Source organism: Lactuca virosa, chromosome 1, assembly GCF_052849685.1.
Source record: "Lactuca virosa cultivar CGN04683 chromosome 1, Lactuca_virosa_CGN04683_v6, whole genome shotgun sequence".
NCBI classification, from domain to species: domain Eukaryota; kingdom Viridiplantae; phylum Streptophyta; class Magnoliopsida; order Asterales; family Asteraceae; genus Lactuca; species Lactuca virosa.
The window spans coordinates 155,686,492-155,709,366 of NC_136426.1; the positions used below are offsets into that span (position 1 = coordinate 155,686,492).

General features: G+C 38.8%; 1 long non-coding RNA gene across 1 annotated transcript; it reads left to right on the plus strand.

The window, feature by feature from the left end:
* Positions 1 to 21,443: 21,443 nt before the first annotated feature.
* Positions 21,444 to 22,048, plus strand: LOC145107166 (uncharacterized). Its single transcript, XR_013707748.1, has 3 exons — positions 21,444 to 21,537; positions 21,606 to 21,686; positions 21,902 to 22,048. It is a non-coding gene; the product is annotated as an uncharacterized LOC145107166 (long non-coding RNA).
* The last annotated feature ends 827 nt before the right edge of the window (positions 22,049 to 22,875 follow it).

Genomic DNA, 22,875 nt, shown 5'->3' on the forward strand with positions numbered 1-22,875 from the left:
CTAGTACGCTTAGCGTACAGAGGGGTACGTCCCGCGTACTCGACAGATATGGGCTTGGCGTGTTTTGGGCCTCGGTTTGGCCCATACTTTGGATTTTGGGCCTTAGAGGGCTGGGTCTGGACTATTGGGCCTGTAGCCCACTGTGGAGTATAATTTTGGGCCCGAGAATTTGGAAATTTGAAGTATTGGGCCTTTTGAGCCATATTGGGGCATTTGGAATTATTTATTTTGGGCTAAGGACTTATTGGACTTGTGAAAAGGATCATTTGAAGTGTTGGGCCCAATTTAGAAAATTGGGCCATTAGTACGCCTTAGGGAGCCTTGATAAGCCATGGGTGCTCTGGGATTAATAAATTAGAATTGGGCCTTAGGAATGGTTCAGGTTGGGCCAAGGGGGTAAAATGGTCATATCACTCCCAAGTCCATATCACTCCCAAGTGCTCCAAACCTCTTCGAGGTGCTCCAAACCCCCTTCTGTACGATCCATTCCTTTGGCACTTGATCCATTCCTTTGTTAGACGATCCATTCCTTTCTCATATGATCCGTTCCATTGTCACATTCTCCATAAACCTCAAGTTGTCCATTGAGGTCTAAGTGCTCCAAATGAACTCAAAATGCTTCATCTAAGTGCTCTACTTGATTCTAAGTGCTCCATGTTGTACAAGAATTCATACATCCACATTAAGAGTTTTCAAATCTAGAAATACCCTTTATGTAAAACAAAAACAAGCCTTGTAAAATGAAAAGAAGAACAATACAAGATTATGTGTAAATGGTTTTAAAAAAATAAATAAGAATCTTAGTTAGATACATAAAATGCATGACAAAAACCTAGTGTACTAGAAAGGATTTACCTATTCCTCAGTAGAGTCATGTGCATATGCATCATGTATATTATGCTTCAGTAGAGTCATGTGCATATGCATCATGTATATTATGCTTGTTGGAAGAAAAGTCTAAAGCAATCAAAATTAACCATGAATAAATCCACTTTTTATAGACATTTGAAAATAAAAAAGAGAAGGTACCTGCAACTACGAACCGTGAATATGTTATACGTTAACATATTGCATATTGTTAAAATCGCTAGCTAAGGGCTGCAACTTGTGCCAAAAAGTAAAAACAACATGCTATAGGACATCATATTCTACGAATTAGCATTGAAAACGAAAATTAATCTAGATCATAAACCTAAAACCAAATAACAAAAGTCAATTACCATTCATAAGCACACATCCAAAATCAATCGATTACAAACGAGAAACCCACATGTCATTAATCAAAATCAATCTTCTTGCTTCCTTTCTTGATTTTATTGCTTGGATTCCGGTAATTAAAGATCAATAATTTTTTAACATAAAATCAATTTCATTAAACGATCTGGATTATACATACCCACAAATTGTATAATAAAGGTCTTAAATCATGTCTAAAACACGACACATTTTCCCTAAAGCATCGGTGTTTTTGCAAAAAAGGGGGGTTACCTCTTCAATCTAATTAAGATATACAAAATTAAGCTATCTAACTACTTTTTAATGTAAATTTAAAGAAAAGGACCGAACCTTTTTTAGCAAAAATAACCACATTGTCCAGAAGGGCATTCCTGACCAAGAAAAAACACTTGTTTTTACTGATTTCAAAACGACATTCTAGATTCCAGACCAAAATTCTGGACTAACATTTTGGATTTAAAAACTAGAATTTCAAGAACAAATCTGTAATCCGAAGAAAAATTTCAGAATTTTGAAGAAAAAAAATCATTTTTTACCAAAATTTAACAAAAAATTAATAAAAAAACATAGTAATGTGAGCTATATGCGATATTAGTGTATAAAATTAGATATTTTATTGAAAAGCAGTGACATTAAATAATCCAAAATGAAGCATTCGGGATCCCAAAGAATATAAAAAGATTTCTTTGAAAATTAAAAAAAAATCAAAATATGAGTACTCTGGAAAAACACGTTCCGGAGAAAGTGGTTATTTTTCAAAAATCTAAAAAAAGATGGTTATTTTTTTTAAAACCTCATATATAATGCTTAGATTACTTAATTTCCCTTAAAGTATACATAACCACAAATTACAGGGATGTTCATGTCTAATGTCTTGCAATTGCAACTATCAAGATATAACATTGATGCCTTTTCTAAAGTTGATTTACATGAAAAAGATATAAAAAAACAAAGGGGAAATAACATAAATGCCCTACAAAGTTTTTAAGGTTGGTCTATTTAGTCCGTAAAGTATTTTTCTTGCTTTATGGGGCATAAGGTAGGAAACAACCTGTTTTTTAAGTCACCAGAACTTATTTTAGCCGGTTTCAGTGTTACGTCAGCTATTTTTGCCACATCAGCCATTGGAAAGTCAATATCACATTTTGACAATTTATTTGTTACCAAATCCAAACACAAACCCATCATCCTCTCTTATTTTACCACGAGAAAATCTTTCATTTTTTTCTCTGTAGTTCACCACCAAATTGCCCTATTTGGAGATGAACCCATCATTGCTTTCTCTTAACTCACTAACCCAGTCAGTAAGTTCAGCTTCATCCTCGATTAAGCTCTTAGCAGACCGACCTTCATAGCCATGCTTGGAAGCCCTTGTTGAAAACTGTAACTGGGATTGAGTTGTCAAATTAGGGAGCCTTAATTTCCTAGATGACGACGAGGATTGCTGCTTTAGTTTGTGAGGAAATACCTAATTGAAAACGGCGTTTCCCTTTTACTAATGCGTTTGACTTCATGCTTAACCGACTTACGAAGAAAGAAGAAGAGTTAAAAAGACGGAGATGTGGCAGTGAAAAAATGTTGAAGGGCATGTTGCAGTGGCAATGGAAGCCAAGAGTTTGTAGGGATCGGGGACTATGGGTGGAAACAGATTGGTCAATCAGTCTCCAAATGGGATATTGTTGAGTAGTGGATCATGATCATAAGGGTGAAGTTGCTAGTATAAATATTTGGCAGAAAATGGAGTCTTGGCTTCGGCAGAGAGCGAATCCATTTGACAAAGGTCACTGAGTGTTGTTTCTAAGCGAAGCCTTGAAGGTGAGGCTATGAGCCAGATCTGAAGCACAACCTGGAAGTAGAACTTCGAGGTGAAGGAAGGTTTGAGAGGTCAAGGTTTTAACAAGCAAAGGCTTTGCAGCACAGCTGAACACCAAAGCGCGACCTCGCTTTCGGTGTATTCCTTACTTTGACTTTTGGTGTTTAGAAGCAATCTTGGACTGTAAATATCAGGCTGGGGCTAAGAATGCTATAATGGGCCAAATTATGTCAATGATGCCATATGACTATGAGCCTTAGTCGAGAAGAAATTAGGTCAAATGGTTGTTATAATAAATAGATCTCTCTGTATAAGGTCATTCTACGGTTTACCTTTGGGTGTAACTTAATTACTTTGATCAAGTAAACCCTGTAAATTCTTGTGTTCATATTTTTCTTTAGCATCTATAATATTTTGTTTTGTTTTTGTTGAAGTCCTTCATCCTAACAATGTATGTATGTATATATGTTTATTTGTATGTATGTATGTATGTATGTATGTATGCATGCATGTATGTATGTATGTATGTATGTATGTATGTATGTATGTATGTGTATGTGTGTGTCTACGTGTGCGTGTTAGTGTTTATGATGTATGTATATATGTATTTATGTATGTATGTGTGTATATGCATGCATGTAATGATGTATATTCGTATTAATTGTTGGGGTATGAAGTCTTGTCCAACATGGAGCACTTAGATCACAATGGAGCACTTGGGGTTCATGGAGCATGTGACAAAGGATCGGATCATATAAGAAAGGAATGAATCGTCTGACAAAGGAATGGATCATACAGAACGGGGTTTGGAGCACCTGGAAGAGGTTTGGAGCACTTAGGAGTGATATGGAACAACAAGGGGAGCTTGTTGCACCATATGTTAAAGGGATGGGCAAGAAGGATACTCTTGTGCCATAATGCTCCCTCTTGTGCCATGGGGTACTCATGTTGTTCCATGAGGTATGCTCTTGCGCCATGCATGGCCTTGTTGTGCCATGATGGTATTGTTGCTCCAATCTTGATGTTATTGTTGTAAGGTCCTAAAACGGATCTTTACCAATGATCAAGCAATCAAACAATCAAAAGAAACTAGAATATGAGTAGAAGAAGAAAAGGAATCAAGCTTGCACACGTTTATTACTGAAAAACGTCTGGTACAACTCGATATACTTGGTCGTGAACTCTGTGGCATCAACAACTAATAATGACCTAGACAACCTCTATATATAGTGGACTTGGGCCGGAAACTGGGTTTACGGCCGTAAACAGGCTTACGGCCGAAAACTCACTATAGGGCCGTAAACTCACTAACAACCCACTAAAACCACAATAAAGACTCAAAAGAACTATTACAATGAAATCCTAGACCAAACCACTAATTGGACCCTTCAATCTCCCCCTTGGTTTGGTGCTAGCACGTCTGACTTCCCCATAGCTCCATACCATATTCCTTTTCTGATAATTTCTGCAACCATGGATGTGTACTCCTTAGCAACAGGCTCAAAGATGTCTTCAGCGACCTTGATCTGATGAAGAGAAAGCTGATGTATATCCCATTTCCCAAATTGAAGCAGATCTCTTTTGTCATATAATCGAATGCATCCATGTTCAAGCTTTATGACAGCAGAGGCTGAGGTTTCATCAAACACCCGGTAAAGCATGGACCGTAGAGATCCATCTGGATGATTCTGAAGAATAGGAATCTGCTTTACTTGATCGGTAGCAGGCCACATCACAGATCGAAGAGGTTGATTGGTTTTAGGATCAATTACACTTGGGTATATTTTAATAATTGACTCTGCAGTCTTCATTGAAGGAAAACCCTTAAGCACTTGATCATCCAAGAAATGTTTGAATTATGTAGCCTTGGGATTTTGAGAGGGATTTGAAAAAGGAGCCTTTGATAACTCTGAAAGATCAACCCTGGTCCAGGAGTGGAATTCATGAGCATCTTTATACAGTTCTGTGTTGCCACTCTTCCGTCTCACGATCCACATGTTTAAAGTCTCGTGAAATCCCCATGAGATAATCCCTGACCTATCACCATATACATCCCTAAAGCGATTCTCTCCAAGATCTGTAACGGTGATATTAGGCTGATCCCCAGGAGCATTTTGATCCGAGCTCCTTTTAAACAAAAGCTGACCCTTCTCAGCTGCCTTGGCCAGTTTGGCATGTTTCAAAGCCACAACATTCGGAGCCTGTGCTGGTTCTTTATCAAAACAATCTACAACTCGGGTTGTTCTTACAGGTGGTGGAACTATGGGAGCAGCTTGATTAGGAATCTAGATCCTTGGCTCATCGACAGACGTCTTAAATTTGTCACCAAGTTCTTCTTCTAGCTTCTTCTTTAAGTCATAGTAACTGGCAGTCAACAGACCAAAGTGAGTCTGAAGATCAGTGATCTACTTAGTCTTTAGAGCTTTGTCTTCTAGAAGATCAGCAACTTGAATGTCGAGCTTGGTGTTTTCAGCCTGAAGGTCAGTAACCCGGATATCAAGCTCTATATTCTTCTGATTTAGTACGTTGATCTCCTTCTGTAGTCCAATAATAGTAGGATTCTCTTTTCCAGAGTTGCCTTCCCCAAAAGATATTCCTTTACCACGGGAGGGAGGCGTTGAGAATTGTTCTTCAGCCAAATGCATGGCCAGCCTCACTAAAGCAGCATCATGATCAGGCCTGGGAGGAGAAAATCCTGCGGGGATAGAAGAACCACCAGCTTCAAAAGTGGTGCTAGGACCTTCACTGAAAGGTTCTGATGAGACAATGGCAGGAGTGGTTATCAATGGTGTTGAAAGGCCTTGAAGTACACCAGAAACAAAATTTCCCTGTCTAGGGTCACGTCTTCTTCTTTTCAAAGGAGGTTGAGAGATCTGTGTTGTTGTGCGATCACTCTCAAGCGGCTCAGATGTAGGAGAAACAATATCAAGGGGAGGAATCCCTGACACTGTCACCATAGGAATTGCTATTTCCGCCACTTGATTGGTAGAAGGAGGCGTAGATTCAAGAACGTCTTCAGTTTCTCGTATCTCCGTTGCTGGGTAAGCAACATCATTGACATTGTCAAGTAGCAAGTTGAGATTCTCATTTTTCAAGAAATCTTCATTACTTCCAAAGTTCAATGGAATTTCATCTTTATCGAAACCAGAAAGATCAAGGTATTCATATAAATCAGTCTCAGTCCCACTCTTTGAAGACCCTTCATTGTAATCACTTTGAACTGGAACTGATGTCAGATCATGTTCCTCTGCCACAGAAGCATTTGGAGCTACTGTTTCTTCTCTTTCTTCATGATCTGACACGGTGATAACATCATCTTCTGAAATCACCCTCTCTGAAGAAGTAGGCTCAGAGTATACTTTATCTGACGATCCATGAGACTCGGATGACTTATTTAGCTCAGCAAATCTTCCGAACTTCACAAGAGGATACAGTCCTTGGAAAACAACCTTTCCCTTGCGATTCTGCTTTATAAGCCCGACAGTATAGGGACCTAATGACTTCATATCTAGGGTTCTCCCTCTTTGACCATCTCCGGAAATTGAATATTGATGAACAGTTGGATGAAGCTAGGATACATCAAGAAAGTATCCCGGGTTATTGCATTGATGTTCACCACGAACTCGTCTAAGATGAACTTCGAGAAATTGAAGTCTATTCCGACAGCAAGAGAAGCAATGGCTCCAGTGTTCCTTAGAGAAACCTCGTCAGCTCCAGACCTTCTCCCAGAAATGCAGCTCACAAATACATGAGCCAAGAATCTCCAGTACGGTGGTAGAAACTTTTTCACAGTGGGAGGGAAGTTGCCTTCGTAACCCATCTTCTTAAGAACCTTCTGGGCATCTTCAATCCCAATCTCAGTAGGAAAGCCAGGTTGATCATCAATCAGCAACGCTTCTCTGATGAACTGTTCAGTGATAACAATCTTGCAACCCTTCACAACAACTTCAACAGTAACTGCTCCATCAGTATCTGTGTTCAGTTTGGCAGTCCTCCGGAATTCCCTGATGATATTCTGATAAACCACGGGATTCACAGTAATAGCAGACGCCAAGCAGCAATCCTTCAGCCTGTGGATCATCGACCTGAATTCTCCATGAACAGTAGGAGGATCAGCCAGTACGCTGGCCAAGTTGTGCATGTCAGCGAACTTCAAATTTGCCATTTGATCTGCACTAAAACAAGCTAAGTAAGAAACCAAAAATATTTGAGCAATTAATGTTTTAAGTTTTCTTAATTAATCGATTTAATTTTGGCCTTTAAAAAAAATTATTTTGATCAAAATGGAGTTTACGGTCAACTAGGGGTTTACGGTCGTAAACCCATGGCAGTAAGCTCATGGCCGTAAACGGAGTTTACGGCCGTAAGCTCCTTGGCCGTAAGCTTCGACCGTAAGCTCCGACAGATCGTTTTTCTTCAATTTACGCCCCAAAATCCGTCGATTTGATGAACAAAACACATTCCCACGGTCGATTTTGTTATACCTTTGAGATGAACCGAACGATTTCACAAAAAAACGAGACAATATTTTCGAGAGGAGAGAGAATTGGAGAGAGTTTACGGCCGGAAATTGAAAAGTGAGAGGTGAGAGAGTTTTCGGCTGTAAGCTCTCCTTAAGTACCCTGTTCGATTTTACCTGTCTTTCACACAGTATAAGGCACAGTCCAAATCCCAAATATTTTTCAAAAATAAAATTTTTGAGGATTTTAAAAATTAAAATTAAAATTAAAATAAACTAAAAATAAAATAAAATAAAAATAATTTAAGAATTTAAGAATTTAAAAAATTTTAATTTTGACAATTATAAAAATAAAATAAAATAAAATAAAATTAAAATTAAAAATTAAAAATAAAAATAAGATAAAATAAATGCAAACTAAAATTTATCTCAAAAATCACTGAATATAATTTTGTGACACTGAGATCAAAGTTGTTAGACAGCCTTAATCCACTTGTCGGTACCTTTATCTTCATGTCTTTGTCTGGTCGATCGTCGGTATTGTGGTCCACTTAAACACGAAAAATTTATGATAAATTTGGACAAGCTAAGAAAGACAAGACATTTTTGATCCTTTATTCTTAGATAAAATTTCCTAGGGACCATTTAGTTGACGACGACCAGGGATATTGTTGTCCACCTAAATTGAGCAGCAAGATCTGCAGACAATCTGTAAATGTTAAATTTTAATTGTACTAGAACATGTTTCCTGCTTCCTGATATGCTCCAGTAATCAAGGACTTCCAGAATACTCCTTACATTTGTGTGAGCAGACAATTATTAAGAGAGAAGATACATTTAGAATGCATATGCTATACACCCAGGTCGGATCTCTTCCAATTACGCAGAGGGTGAAACATATGACTAACTGAAATTTTAGAGTGGTTGAGAAGAAGAATGATGCATATACTGTGTACCAGGTCGGATTGAAAGTCACGCAAAGGAGACCGTATATGGCTAACAGATAGAAAGAATTGCATAGATAGAAGATGCATAGAGATAGAGTTGCATATGTTACAGTCCAGGTCGGATTTTCCGATCGCGCAAAGGAGGCAACATATGAATAACAGACAGAAAGAAAGAAAATAATCTTCTACAGACCTAATTTATCTGAATTCCCCAGTCACCCCATCAATACCGGAATTAAGGACAAAATCCGCACACCAAGGAAAAGTTAATCCACAGTTCTAGGTACAGTTTTTTTAATGTGACCAGTAAATTCCCATGTATATCTCCCTGCTCAACCTATCAAGTCGTCGTATTGTCAGACTAAACAGATTTAACTAGGTCAATATTTGTCAAGTCTATGAATTCCTTGAGTTCAAATCTGCCTAGTCAAGTACATCTAGAATCTTTCGTGCCTACCAGCGCATCGATTACAGAGCGTAGACAATTTAATTTTGGTACGTTACGCAGATTCAGATTTCCTATTATCACTTGATAATATCACTTCCCACACATCGCCTACAAGTAAAACTGTTAGCAACATATTTTTGATTTTCTGATTTTTAATGTTTTTTGGTTTTTCATATTTTCTGAACAAAATAAAACAGAACAAAATATTTTTGGATTTTTCAATTTTTCAATTTTTTTTGTTTGGTTTTTGTTTATTTCTCCCCCTAAATTTGTGTATGGGTGAGAATGAAATCACTAAAATGCAAAAATTTAAACTAACCTAACCTATAACAAAAATTTAATCCTCAAAACGAATCATTTTCAAAAATCCCACAAGCACATCGAATCGAGCTTTGTTAAAAGGCTTGATGAACAGGTCCGCTACATTATTAGCCGAGGGAACCTGTTCCAGCCGGATGAGCGAGCGCTCATAACAGTCTCTGATAAAATGAATTTTGATATCAATGTGTTTGGTTTTGGAATGTTGGACAGGATTTTTAGTAATTTGAATCGCAGCCTCATTATCACAGTAAATGGGGGTTTCTAGATAATTCAAACCGTAATCCAACAGCTGATGTTGGAACCAGATAACTTGAGAGCAACAAGCAGATGCAGCAACATATTCCGCTTCTGCTGTTGAGGTTGAGACGGTATGTTGTTTCTTGCACTACAATGACACTAGCCTGTCGCCAAGGAATTGACACCCTCCTGATGTAGATTTCCTGTCAAGCTCACAGCCTCCATAATTACTGTCAGCAAAAGCATATAAATCAAATTCGGAATTTTTCGGATACCAAAGACCCAATTTTGGGCTGCCTTTAATATACCGAAAAATCCTTTTGACAGCAATAAGATGTGAAAGTTTAGGATTAGCCTGATAGCGTGCGCATTGACAAACTGCAAACATGATGTCTGGACGGCTTGCAGTAAGATACATCAACGATCCGATCATCGATCTGTAGTGTGTCTGATCTACGGATTCGCCATCAGTATTTGGATTCAGCAGTGGTCTTTCGGCCATTTGCGTCGAAGCAGGTTTTGCGTCTTGAAACCCGAACTTGTCAAGAATATCCTCCACATACTTAGCTTGATGGAGCAGGATTCCGGTTGAATTTTGTTTGACCTGAAGCCCCAGAAACATGGTCATCTCACCCAATGAACTCATCTCAAACCTTTTTTTCATAACGGCTTCAAACTCTTTGCATAGTTGTGGACTGGTAGACCCGAAGATAATGTCGCCAACGTAAATCTGGACTAGAATCGGATCATTACAAACATGCTTGATGAATAAAGTTTGATCGATAGTGCCACGAGAGTATCCATGATCGAGCAAGTGCTTTGTGAGAGTCGCATACCACGCTCGAGGAGCTTGATGTAACCCATACAACGCCTTGTCCAGCTTATAGACATGATTAGGAAACTTCGAGTTAACGAACCCAGGGGGCTGATCAACGTAGATTTCTTCCTTCACCTTGCCATACAAGAAGGCTGTCTTGACATCCATTTGGTAAACCGTGAAGTTCATGTAGGAAGAATATGCAAGGAAGATACGAATAGCCTCCAAGCGAGCCACTGGAGCATAAACCTCAGTATAATCAAGACCCTCGACTTGTCAAAACCCGCGAACCACCAATCTTGCTTTATTGCGCACTATAACACCAGAATCATCCTGGTTGTTTCAATAGACCCAGCGTGTGTCAAGAGACTTTTTGCCCTTTGGTAACTCAACCAATTTCCAAACCCCGAGCTTTTCAAATTGATTTAGCTCTTCATGCATAGCATCTACCCAGCTGGGCTCATTCAGAGCCATTTCAATGTTCTTGGGCTCTATTTGAGATATAAAGCAAGAATAGAGACATGTATTGACATCTCCATTCTGACTTCTGGTTCTAACTCCATCACCCAGCTGACCAATGATGTTTTCGATCGGATGATCGCGTTGAATTCTTGAAGGTATCTCTTGGCTGATATCATTGAGTGAGACGGGAAGAGTGTGAATGTTGAAACCTCCATCATTTGCTGATTGTTCCACATTAGATGAATCTGCTACAAACTCATTAGCAATTTCTTCAGGAAAGAGTATTTCAATAAAAGTTGGAGTGACAGCGGAAGCATCTCTAGACATGTACTCTATTTCAATAGGAGTAAGAGGTGTAGCATAAACATCTGGAGTGTCATTTTGAACTGGAGACTCTGGACTACCAAGTCGAACAGATGACTCCCCCTCAGGTGGAGCAGATGACTTCCCCTCAAGTGGTGAAGAGGGTACCGTTAGAGGTCTGTAAACAACTTCTTCATCTTCGTCTTTAGAAACAATCTTCGAACTAGAGGAGGACCCATATGAACCATCGGAAGACACATTAATGGACTTGAAGAGCGATGTGTAGTCAAATAAGCAATCAGGGCCCACTCGAGCATCTGTCTCATTCTCCTCCAACCAGCGTACGTCGAAGGATTCTACAATCTGCTTCGTCTTCTTATTGTAAACCCTATACGCGGTGCGTGCAGCATATCCTACGAAATAACAATCATCGGCTTTGGCATTGAACTTTGGGTTGGACTCCAGGTGAAGAAGGGTGCAAGGGCAGCCAAATACACGGAAATGACTGACTGAAGGCTTGTGACCATATAGAATCTCGTACAGTGTCTTCATCTGAGCTTTGTTGATTAAAACACGATTCTGCACGTAGCAAGCAGTGTTAATCGCCTCAGCCCAAATGAAAACAGGTAACTTGGTATCATACAACATCATCCTTGCAGCGTCTTTTAATGTTCTATTTCTCCTCTCAGCAACACTATTTTGTTGAGGCGTGTGAGCAGAGCTGTATTGACGCACAATTCCCTTTTCTGCGCAAAAGTGATCAAGAATAGCATTCTTGAATTCTGTTCCATTATCAGTACAAAGCGCCTTCACTCGGTTGTTGGTTTCGTTCTCAATCATCACGATGAACTTCTTTATCAGATCTGCAACCCCAGCTTTGTTGGATAAGAAGAAGACCCACGTAAAACAAGAGAAATCATCGATCACAACTAGACAGTACGAGCTTCTGTTGATGCTCAGGACGTCGACCGGACCAAATAAGTCCATATGCAATAATTGGAGCACCTGACTGATTGAATTAACTTGTTTTGGTAGGTGTGGTTTTCTATGATGTTTTCCCTGGGCACATGACACACACTACTCAAAAGTGATAAAGTCTATGACAGGTAAGCCTCGGACCATCTCATTCTTTGCAAGACGATTTAGGTTCTTAGCGTTAGCATGACCGAGTCTTCGGTGCCACAGCATTGCGTTCTGTTCGGAGACTTTTGAAAAGAGGCAAGTGATTTGTTCAGGAATATTGTTGTTCATATCAATAATGTAAGCATTCCCATCCCGCTTAGATTTGACAAGAATCCACTCTTCCGGGATGACAATGCCTGGCTTGAGAATCATGCACTCCTTGTCGGTGAAATGGGTAGAATAACCTTTGTCACAGATTTGAGACACACTCAACAAACTATGTTTTAACTCGGGAGCAAAGTTGACATTCTCGAAACTTAGCACTCCATTTGTAACGGTTCCTCTCTGAGTAATTTTTCCACCTTCTTCGCCCGCAAAGGAAACATATTGGGAGATGTCTCCTGTCATATGCCGGGAGCAGCCGTTGTCGACGTACCAAGGTCTGACGACATTCCTCCGCAACTGTCCCTGCAAAATGAGCGGGATCATTTAGATTTGGGAACCCAGGTCATCACTGTCCTGGGTTGCCTTTTCATTTTGTCTGATTGATCTTTCAAAGTCTTCAATTTTGAATCATCATTTCTAATCTTTTCAGAGGATGCTGATGATTGATTGGAAGTTAATTTGGGCATCCAATGATATTTAGGTTTTCGAACAGTCACAGGTGGTTTTGAAATATGTTTCTTATCAGTTTGCAATGAGCATCTGGATGTTTTACCAAAAGTGGTTGAAGATCCAGAACTGCTCTTTGACGAAACCGATCTTGGCGGAGCCTTGTTCGGTTTTGGCAAACTGTTTGGGACTTTGTTCTGAAAAACCCTTTTATTCTTTTGAAAAACCGCCCTTTTTCTACTTCGATCATTTTTCCAATCATCATCCCGAGAGCGAGTTCTTGAGGACTTTCGAGTTAAAGACCTTCCTCTAGATTCGTTCTCTCCTCTTGGTGACATATAATGCACAAAAATCCTATTTTGACAATTCCTAGCTATATGACCACCAATACCACAATTAAAACAAACTTGTTTATTATTATTAGAACTAGTACTGCATTTCTCAGATTTATTTTCTTTACTGACACCCTTACTCTTCTCACAAGAACATGTGTGAGAAACAAGTTGTGAGACAAGTGAGGGTGCATCAGATGGTGTGACTTGTGGAATTGGTGTGTTTTCATTAGAAGCATCACAAACATCAGGATTATCAAATAATTCATCAAACACTTCAAAGAAATTTAATTCAGCAGGAGCAGATGCGGAAGTATCACAAAAAACATTGTCATTTTTAACATCAGAAACAAAATATTTTTCATGGGAAACAAAAACATCAGGTTCAGACTCAGTTTTATTATCAGAAACAGATCCTTCAACTTCGTGCTTTGACTGATCTAAGGATTGATCTGCAGGGGAAGTAGAAATGTTAATATTTTCAACATTAATAAATCCTCCTTAATCAAAACCAGATGGCTTGCCATAAACCATGAATGGTTCGTTGGCAATCTCCTCTTTAGACAAAGGTTGATACTGATATGTATGATTAAAAGGAGGAGGTACATTATCGTATCCTAAACCCTTTTGTTGGTTTCGTTTGAACTGCAGGCAATAGTCAATCATGTTGGCAACTACCTCGCTTGATACATCAAACCTTTTAAAATCAAAATTTGTAGTTTCAAATTGTCTCTTTAATGTATCAAGCTCAGTAATTAACTCATCATTCTGTCTCTTGATATAATCATAATTTTCACATTTTTCACTGTAGTCTTCCTGAATTCTCTTAAAGTCCTTTATTTTTGTTTCTAACTTGGCCTTTAGGGGTTTTTGTCCTTTTCTAGGTTGATAGCCCTCATATCTAAGATCCTTTACTTCTCTACGTAATGATTGTATTTCGTCATGAAGAATTTTAACATAATCAATACATGCCTGAGAATAGGAAGGTAGACTTACCTCACTTTTCTTGGGATCAGAAGTAGAAGATACCATCAGTGCAAACTGCAGCTCCATCATCTTTTCTTCAGGATCAGCTGCAGCATTCTTCAAGGGAGCATCATCATCGATTTGGGCTAGGTGAGCATTTTCACGTTTTGAAATGTTCAGAGCCTGAATCTGGTCCTCCCAGTCAAATGACTGAGCAACCATAGCAGTCTCATTGTTGGCCACAGCAACTCCACGATTGTTTCCCACCGCAACCATCATCCTGTCACTGTTCAACCTTCGATCCGGTTTCGGGCACTCACGAGCAAAATGACCTGGCTCGTGACAGTTGAAACATCACAGCTTTCCCTTATTGAACCCTACCTTTTTATCAGCATTCATCCCCCAGTTATTTTTCCCTGTCTTTTTAGCAAACTGCTTCGCCCTGAATACTTCCATAGCAATTTGCCATGTAATATCCATCTCTTCCACATCTTCTGGATGAATCTGATCCAGATCAGCAAATGACAACTGAGGTGGAAGCTCTCCAGCTACAAAAGCATTATAGCAGTTAACAAGTCCTGTGGCGAGAGCAAGATTTTCATCACTTTCCTTTGTGTTTGAGGAAGAGGCTACAACTGGCACATTGGAGGAGGGAACAGCTTGTGGAGTGACAAATGGTTGGCTTTGAGAATGAGGCATGGATGACGCAGTAGTAAAGGTTTGAATCTGAGGTTGTTGAACAGCAAATGCTTGACCTGAGGAAGAGATGATTGATGAAAGGGCATTGTTAGAGGAAATTCCGAGATTTGCAGTCGAATACGAGTTCACATGGTTAATCTCTCGCTGTTTATCATCAATATCACAAGCTTTGATGATCGCCATTGTTTCAGCAAGAGTAAGGCGATTCAGATCCTTGGTTTTCTTAATAACAGCAACATTCATGTCCCAGGACTTTGGAAGAGCATTCAATAGCTTTTTATTTATCTCGGACTTGGTCAAGAAGATCCCAGATATGTTCATTTCAGTAGTGAGAGATGTGAATCGCTGCAGCTGTGCCTCCAGGGTTTCTCCTGGAATGTAGTTAAACATGTTGAATTTCTGTCGCAACATATCCTGGCGGCTATCCTTCATGTCTTCGATTCCTTCATACACCTCAATCAAGGCTTCCCACAAATCCTTAGCTGAAGTATATTCTCTGAAACCTTGAGCTATATCAGGAGATAAAGCCATGGTCTGAGTGGCCAAAGCCCTTTCCTATTCTTCAACTTTCTCAAAATCGTCATCTGTATAGTTCTCAACTTCTTTGTCAATCACTTGTCCTGCAACCGTCATAGTAATTCGGACAGGACCCTTGATGATACTTCTCTAAACTTTAAAGTCTTTCATTTTAACGTACTTCTCAATCCAGTATTTCCATTCAGGAAAACCATCTGCAGACAGCAGTCTTGGAATACGTGTGGTTGTGCCCATGACAGTATCCAGTTCAGGATGATGTGTTTGACTTTTACAATCCATTGATGATTAAATTTTAAATCAGAAATTAAAACAAAAGGAACGTCAAAAGTGAGTTTCCGGTCAAGGTGTTTACGGCCGTAAACTGAGTTTACGGTCGGATGTTTACGGCCGGATGTTTACGGTCTAAGTGTGACATCCCCATTTTCACGGCCAGAAAAGACCGATTTTGTTTATGCTTTATAAAAATCAGAGTACCTCTTTTAATAAAAATGTTGCGGAATTTGTTCCCAGTAAAACATGATAAATACGTTATCAAAGCATTTCTGAAGAAATGTATTTTTATTCATTTTAAAACATTTGGGATGTCATCGTCAATACAGAAACATAAGCATAAACAGAACTTACATTCATTATCACCAGTGATTTATATCTCCTTAATCTCTCAGTGTAATGTAACTTCATATCGACACCTGTGATACAAATAAACTGAGTGGGTCAGGTTGGGAAACCTGGTGAGTACATAGGGTTTTCAACCCACAATAATATAATTATTATGTTTAATCATCAAACAGTTAACCCAATTACCCATCCCCATTATCTTCTTTATTCTTAAGGATCTACCCTAAGAATCAGCTATTTCTTGTTCATTCATTCCTAAGGATTATCCTATGGAATAGGTACGAATTTCATCGTTGTCAATGACACATCTATCAAGCACAGCTGGTAGTTCTATCACTTAGGCGCATCTGCCAAAATTGTGACATTCTCTACGAGGCGCATCTGCCGGTATTGTCCTTTAGGCGCATCTGTCGGGGTTATGAGGTTCTCTATTAGGCGCTTCTTCCGGTAGAGTGCTTTAGGCGCATCTGCCAGGGTTTTATTGACAGTATCGTTTTCGAGAATCCACTCGCGATACAAGTCAATGGGTTTTTAGAGTACACCGGTGAACACATCGTTCACAACACCTACAGGTTGCGAGCCTGCTAGTGTTCCACTGGACTGTCTAGAATAGTCTGTGGTTGTCATCCATACTCTGCTAGATGACGGGGCCAGCATTTGGATAAAAGGCTTCTCACACCGTCCACCTCTCACCCTTACCTCATGGTCTATTCTACCTCTCATCTCATCATTCGACTCATATTTCATCTACCCATGTTTTACCCAACATATTTTTTAGATATAAAATATATATACAGTTTAAATCATTTAAAACATGTATAAAATTGTTCATCCAGCATAGATAACAAGTATACAAATAAGATGCACACATAGCACGTAATTTATATTAAATACTTCATATCTATGTGTAAGATGAAAGTAACTATGCACTCACCTGATATGGTGGTGACTCGGCACTCGGACAGCACTTCGTTACTCTTAAAATAATTTCCTTCGACAAAACCTAGTACCATTACCACTAGGGTTTAGTCTAATATTTACCGAGACTAATTAATAGTCTAGCCATTATTACTATTATATAAGCATTAAGCAACACTCTTATATAACTCATTATAATAGCCCAAATAATTATTTTAAGGTCCTAATAATGTTACTATATTGAAACATAAGCTATACTAGCAAATAGGGTAGGCATAGCTCACTTACAGCGGGTTTTTCTCAAAACCGGGCTTCGCTGGAGCAGCGTTCCCGAGCCGAAAGGCTCTTCTTCTCGGAGCCGTCGGGCACTCCGGGGCTTCCGCCTCGTGCTAGGGAGGTTCCCTAGGCTTTTCGGGGGGTTTTGGGGCTAGAGAGAAGTTCTAGAGAGAGAGGGAAGTGATGGGAGGTGTGAGGAATGAAGAGGGCTTCACTTCTTATTTATAGGAGGCTGGAGGGTCACTTACGTCGTGAATTTTTAATATTCACGTCGTGAGCCAACTTGGGCACCAAGGCAAAGCCTGGTGCTGACACGTGGCATCGCACACAGGGTGGAAATCAATCGATTTTCAAAAATTCATAACTTTCGCATACAAGCTCCGTTTTCGACGTTCTTTATATTCATGCGTAGGTAAAAATAAGATCTACAACTTTCATTTTGACTCTGTTGGCTAATTCTCGACCGATCTTAAATTTAACAGTAGGAGGATATTAGACTGTTAAATGACCGCGAACAATTCGTAACTCCTTCATATGGACTCTGTTTTCGTCTGTCTTTCTATCGTTGAGTTCCTATTAATGAGATCTTCAACTCTCATTTAGGTCGCGTCGGCCAAAAACCGCTCGAACTAAAATTCGAGTTTCGGGTCGTGCACTGCTATGCCAAATCTTAGAAAAATCATAACTTCCTCATACGAAGTCAGATTTGGGCGTTCTTTTTTTTGTATGTTCTCGGTTTAACGTATACCACATATTCTACAACTTGGTTAAGATCACTAAGGCTAAAAAGTCATCTATCTTAAATTTATTATTTACGTCTCCCGGTGCCGTGCCGGTTTTGCCGAAAAACTTCGACGGGCCATAACTTCTTCGTTATAACTCGGATTTCGGCGTTCTTTATATGTACGGAACCCTTGAGACATATTCTACAACTTGGTTAAGATGATTTATTCTAAATAATCTTTTGTCGAAAAGTCATTTTCGACCCCTATTATCTCTAAATTGACTAGCCCGGATCTACGGGCGTTACACTGAGTGTTTACGGTCTTGTGTTTACGGTTTTTGAAGCTTAGTTTACGGTTATTGAAGATGCTTTGTTTACGGTTCAAGAACACAGCTTATGGTCTTTGAATGTTCTTGATTTTATGGCTGTAAATTGAGTTTACGGCCGTAATCTCTTGGCAGTAAACTCCCAGAAGTTCTTGAAAACACGATTTTGGAGTAGATTCGATTCCTTTAGCAACGAAAACACCAGACCCAATCTCGAACAGTGAAGTATATAAGTTTAAACGGCCGAAAACTCGATTGAATGATGCTTTGACACCGGTTATGCTCTGATACCAATTGTAAGGTCCTAAAACAGATCTTTACCAATGATCAAGCAATCAAACAATCAAAAGAAACTAAATATGAGTAGAAGAAGAAAAGGAATCAAGCTTGCACACGTTTATTACTGAAAAACGCCTGGTACAACTCGTTATACTTGGCCGTGAACTCTGTGGCGTCAACAACTAATAATGACCTAGACAACCTCTATATATAGTGGACTTGGGCCGAAAACTGGGTTTACAGCCGTAAACAGGCTTACGGCCGTAAACTCACTACAGGGCCGTAAACTCACTAACAAACCACTAAAACCACAATAAAGACTCAAAAGAACTATTACAATGAAAGCCTAGACCAAACCACTAATTGGACCCTTCAATTGTGCCACACTTGAACCCACTTGCGCCATCCATATTCCTGTTGCGCCTTGATGACGCAAGATGGACCATCTTGCTCCTTGATGAGCCAAGTATGCAATGAAGTCCTCTATGATGCTCAAGATCGTTCAAGGATGCTCAGAATTTGGTATGCTCAAGGATCACACCATGTTGCGGGGATGGATGTTGGGCCATTAGTGTTCATAATGCGCCACTTATACATCATGATGCTCCACTATGGCAGAAGGTGCTCCATCATGTGTGCTGTTGATGCTCATAGGTTGTATGACATGGAAGAATGTTCCAGAAGATGCTGAATGACGGAATATGGTTGGTTGTCACCTTTCATGGGCCTATGGACCAATGGGCTTGGCCCATTAGGGTTTTAGGTCTGATCCCTCAAGTATAAATAGACTCATACCCCCATCATTGTAAATTGCTAGATTTCTGTGAAAACTCAAAGTGAGATACAATTTTGAGTGCTTGTAATAGTTCCAGAAATTTAATAAAATCCTCTCTCTCGTTCTCCCGTGGACGTAGGTCACCTTAACTGAACCACGTTAAATATCGTTATCTTTTGATTTACGTTTTTCAGAAGTTTTGTGAGTTCATCGAAGTTTGTCTTTGATATTTGTTTGAAGTTATTAACTTGTTTTGTTGTCACCCAACATTAATCATCCATGTAAGCGTGTTTGTGATTTTGGTTGTGTATGTATGGTATGTATGTAGGTATGTATGTATGTATGTATGTTTGTACGTACGTACACACCCACGGATGTGTAGCACATTGTAATGTAATAAATACGTGGGTGACATATATAGTCTGCAATTTTGTCAAAAGTGACTCCAGCTGAGTGTTGTTGATTCACAGCTCCCACATATTCATTCTCCTCCTGCTGCTAATATGGTTGGGGGTATTGTAATACCACTGGTTATTGAAGATCTTCCTGGTGTATCGGTTCCACAAGAGCATAACAGTGTTTCAGATGATGCGGTTGCACTTGCACCTGTTGGATACAAGGTCAGAGATGTTCTTAATATTTGGTTGCATATTGCAGTTTTTTTTTTTCTTTTTGGTTATTCTTCATCTTCAAGGTTTTGTTGTATGTGGTATTTGATTTTTTTTTTAAATCCCTTGCACAGGTTAATAATCGTCTTCGCTTTACTGCACTCTTGAAAGAATTTCTTAATCCTATTAAAGTATCCGCTGAGGAATTTTTCTCTGAGTGGAGATTACTAGCCAGACCTCTGAAACTTCAAGAAGTGGTTTGTGCATGTTACATCATCTTTATATAAATTTTGAGTAAGTTATGTCACATCCATCATAATATGTACAGGTTAAAGGTGTGAATTTGATGGCGTTGGAAGAAATAACAAAATTGTTCGATAGTTTGAGGTTGATGGTTTGTCCTGGACTGGTAAGATCTTTGTAGTATCCTAAAATATAATTCATATTCCCTTTAATTAATATTCTTGATTAAATCTTTCATTATTTTCAGGATCCAAATGCAAATAATCTAGTTGCAAGCACAGACTTCTACTCCAAGGATATAGGAGCCATGTTATGCTTGATAAGAATTGAAACGGATCCAACTGACAGAACGCAGCTCCGCATGACAGTTGCGTCAAGGAATCCAACACTAACATTCCAGTAGGTTTTACAGATTTTAGTTTGATATATATACAAGAACAAATGTGGACATTATTTGAATAGTTGTCTACACAGGTTGAAGGAATTCATCAAGAAATATGTGGTTAGGATTGATACAGCCGCCAAGCAACCACCACGACCTCTGCCAACTTCACCAGGAGGACCTTCGATAGCCTTAGCAGGTGCACCTGTTGGAGACCAGGATATTACTGTAAAGGTATTGTCTCCTTCCTGTATATCATGCATATCCACCGACCTTATTAGTCCTCAGTATCTTTTTTATCTCAATTTTTAACTTCCCTTAATCTTCTCACAGCCAATAAGAGATATAGCAGAAGGATTCTATGCTTTATGCCTCAAAGATATGGGAGTCCTGTATGAAGATCCTTATATTCAGGTAAATCATTTATTATATGTTTTGTTAATTATACTCTAATGGATTTTAAGGTACTAATGATTCCTGTTATTGGATATATATTATATATCCTAGATTGGCATCAAAGCAGAATGGCAAAAACACTATGGCCGCATTGTACTTTTTTTGGGAAACAAGAATGCTAGTGCCCCACTTGAATCGGTACATGTGGTGATATTACCTCCACCCCATTTGAAGTTGGAGTTTTCATTAGTACCAGAAACTATACCTCCACGTGCACAGGTCAAACATGTTTAAATGTTTTTGATACATGGTAATATTGCATTTTAACTAAATATTGAATAAAAAAATTTCTTAAAACGGTGTTTTTGTAATTGTTTAGGTTCAATGCCCACTTGAAGTGATAAATCTCAACCCAAGTTGCGAAGTTGCGGTTCTTGATTTCTCCTACAAGTTTCAAAAAAAATTGGTATTTAACTAATGCTTTTATTTTTGGATATTCTTCATCTGCAAGGTTTTGTTGTAGTTTCATGCATTTAATTTTTGAAATTTCTGATGCAGGTTATTAATAGACTTCGCCTTCCTACAGTCTTGAACAAATTCTTGAATCCGATTCAAGTATCCGTTGAGAATTTTTTCTCCCAGTGGAGATCACTGGCTGGACCTTTGAAACTTCAACAAGTGGTTTGTGCATTTCTGTCTTTACATCAATTATTGAGTAAGTTATGTGACATCCATCATAATTTGTACAGGTTAGGGGTGTGAGACCAATATCATTGGAAGAAATGGCAAATTTGTTCAATAGTTTGAGGTTGATGGTTTGTCCTGGACTGGTAAGTTCTTTGTAATTGTGATTATTTTATTTAACAGCAGGTCATCCCAAGGTTGAAGCTTCTGACATTCGAAGTTGGGGAAACTCCATTTTGGAGTGGTTAGTTCCCAAGTGATCACCAATGATTCACCTTGATGGTGTTTGTTCATTGTAGTATCATAAAATATAAACAATATCCCCTTTAACATTGTTGATTAAAATTTGATTAATTTTCAGGATATAAGTGCAAATAATATAGTTGCAAGCACAACCTTCTATTCCCAGAGTACAGGAGCCATGCTATGTTTGGTAAGAATAGAAACGGATCCAGCTGATAGAACGCAGATCCGCATGACAGTGGCATCAAAGAATCCAACACTAACATTCGAGTATGTTAATTTTTAAGTTTTTAGTTTCGTCTTATAAATACAAAAACAATTGTGAAGATCATTTGACTGGTTATCTACACAGGTTGAAGGAATTCATCAAGGAACATTTAGTTATGATTCCTACAGTCACCAAGCAACCACCACAACCTCAGCCAACTATGCCGCCACAAATTGTTGAGCTTTAAAAGACATTGGCAGTATAGGATCGAATACAAGCCCACTGACAAGAAACTATAAAGTGGTTATACAAGCAGTGTTGTAAGATAATTAACGTCAAGGAAAATCACACAAAACACAGAGTTTAGAGTGGAAACCTAAAATGGGAAAACCACTATGAAGGACACTATATTAATCTCTTGAAAGGGAAGAAATGAGATTAAAAAAACATGTAATAGCCCTATGTATGAGAAATTATTAAAACATCTCTCCTAAAAAACTATAAAAGTTAGGAATAGATATCCCAAATAAAACACAGCATTAGGAAAAAGGAAACTTTGATAGCAACCAACACCCTTTATCGACAGTTTCTAGAAATGTCACCTACCATGGAAGATTCAGGGCATATTTAACAAACTCCTCATTAGGACGAAACCAATCTTTAGAAAAGTAAACTTGAACCATCTCGAGAAAATGAAAAACATATAATGTTCAAAATTTGTTGATCGGAGCCAGTTATGTCATCATGTTCCCAAATTGTTATTGGTGTCGCTCTTGGTCGCCTTGATATTGCCTTGGGCAATGACATTTTGATGTAATGGTGTCTTATGTCAATGTGTTTATTTGCTCGTGTAACATCAAATCGTTCGTGATTCATATCACATT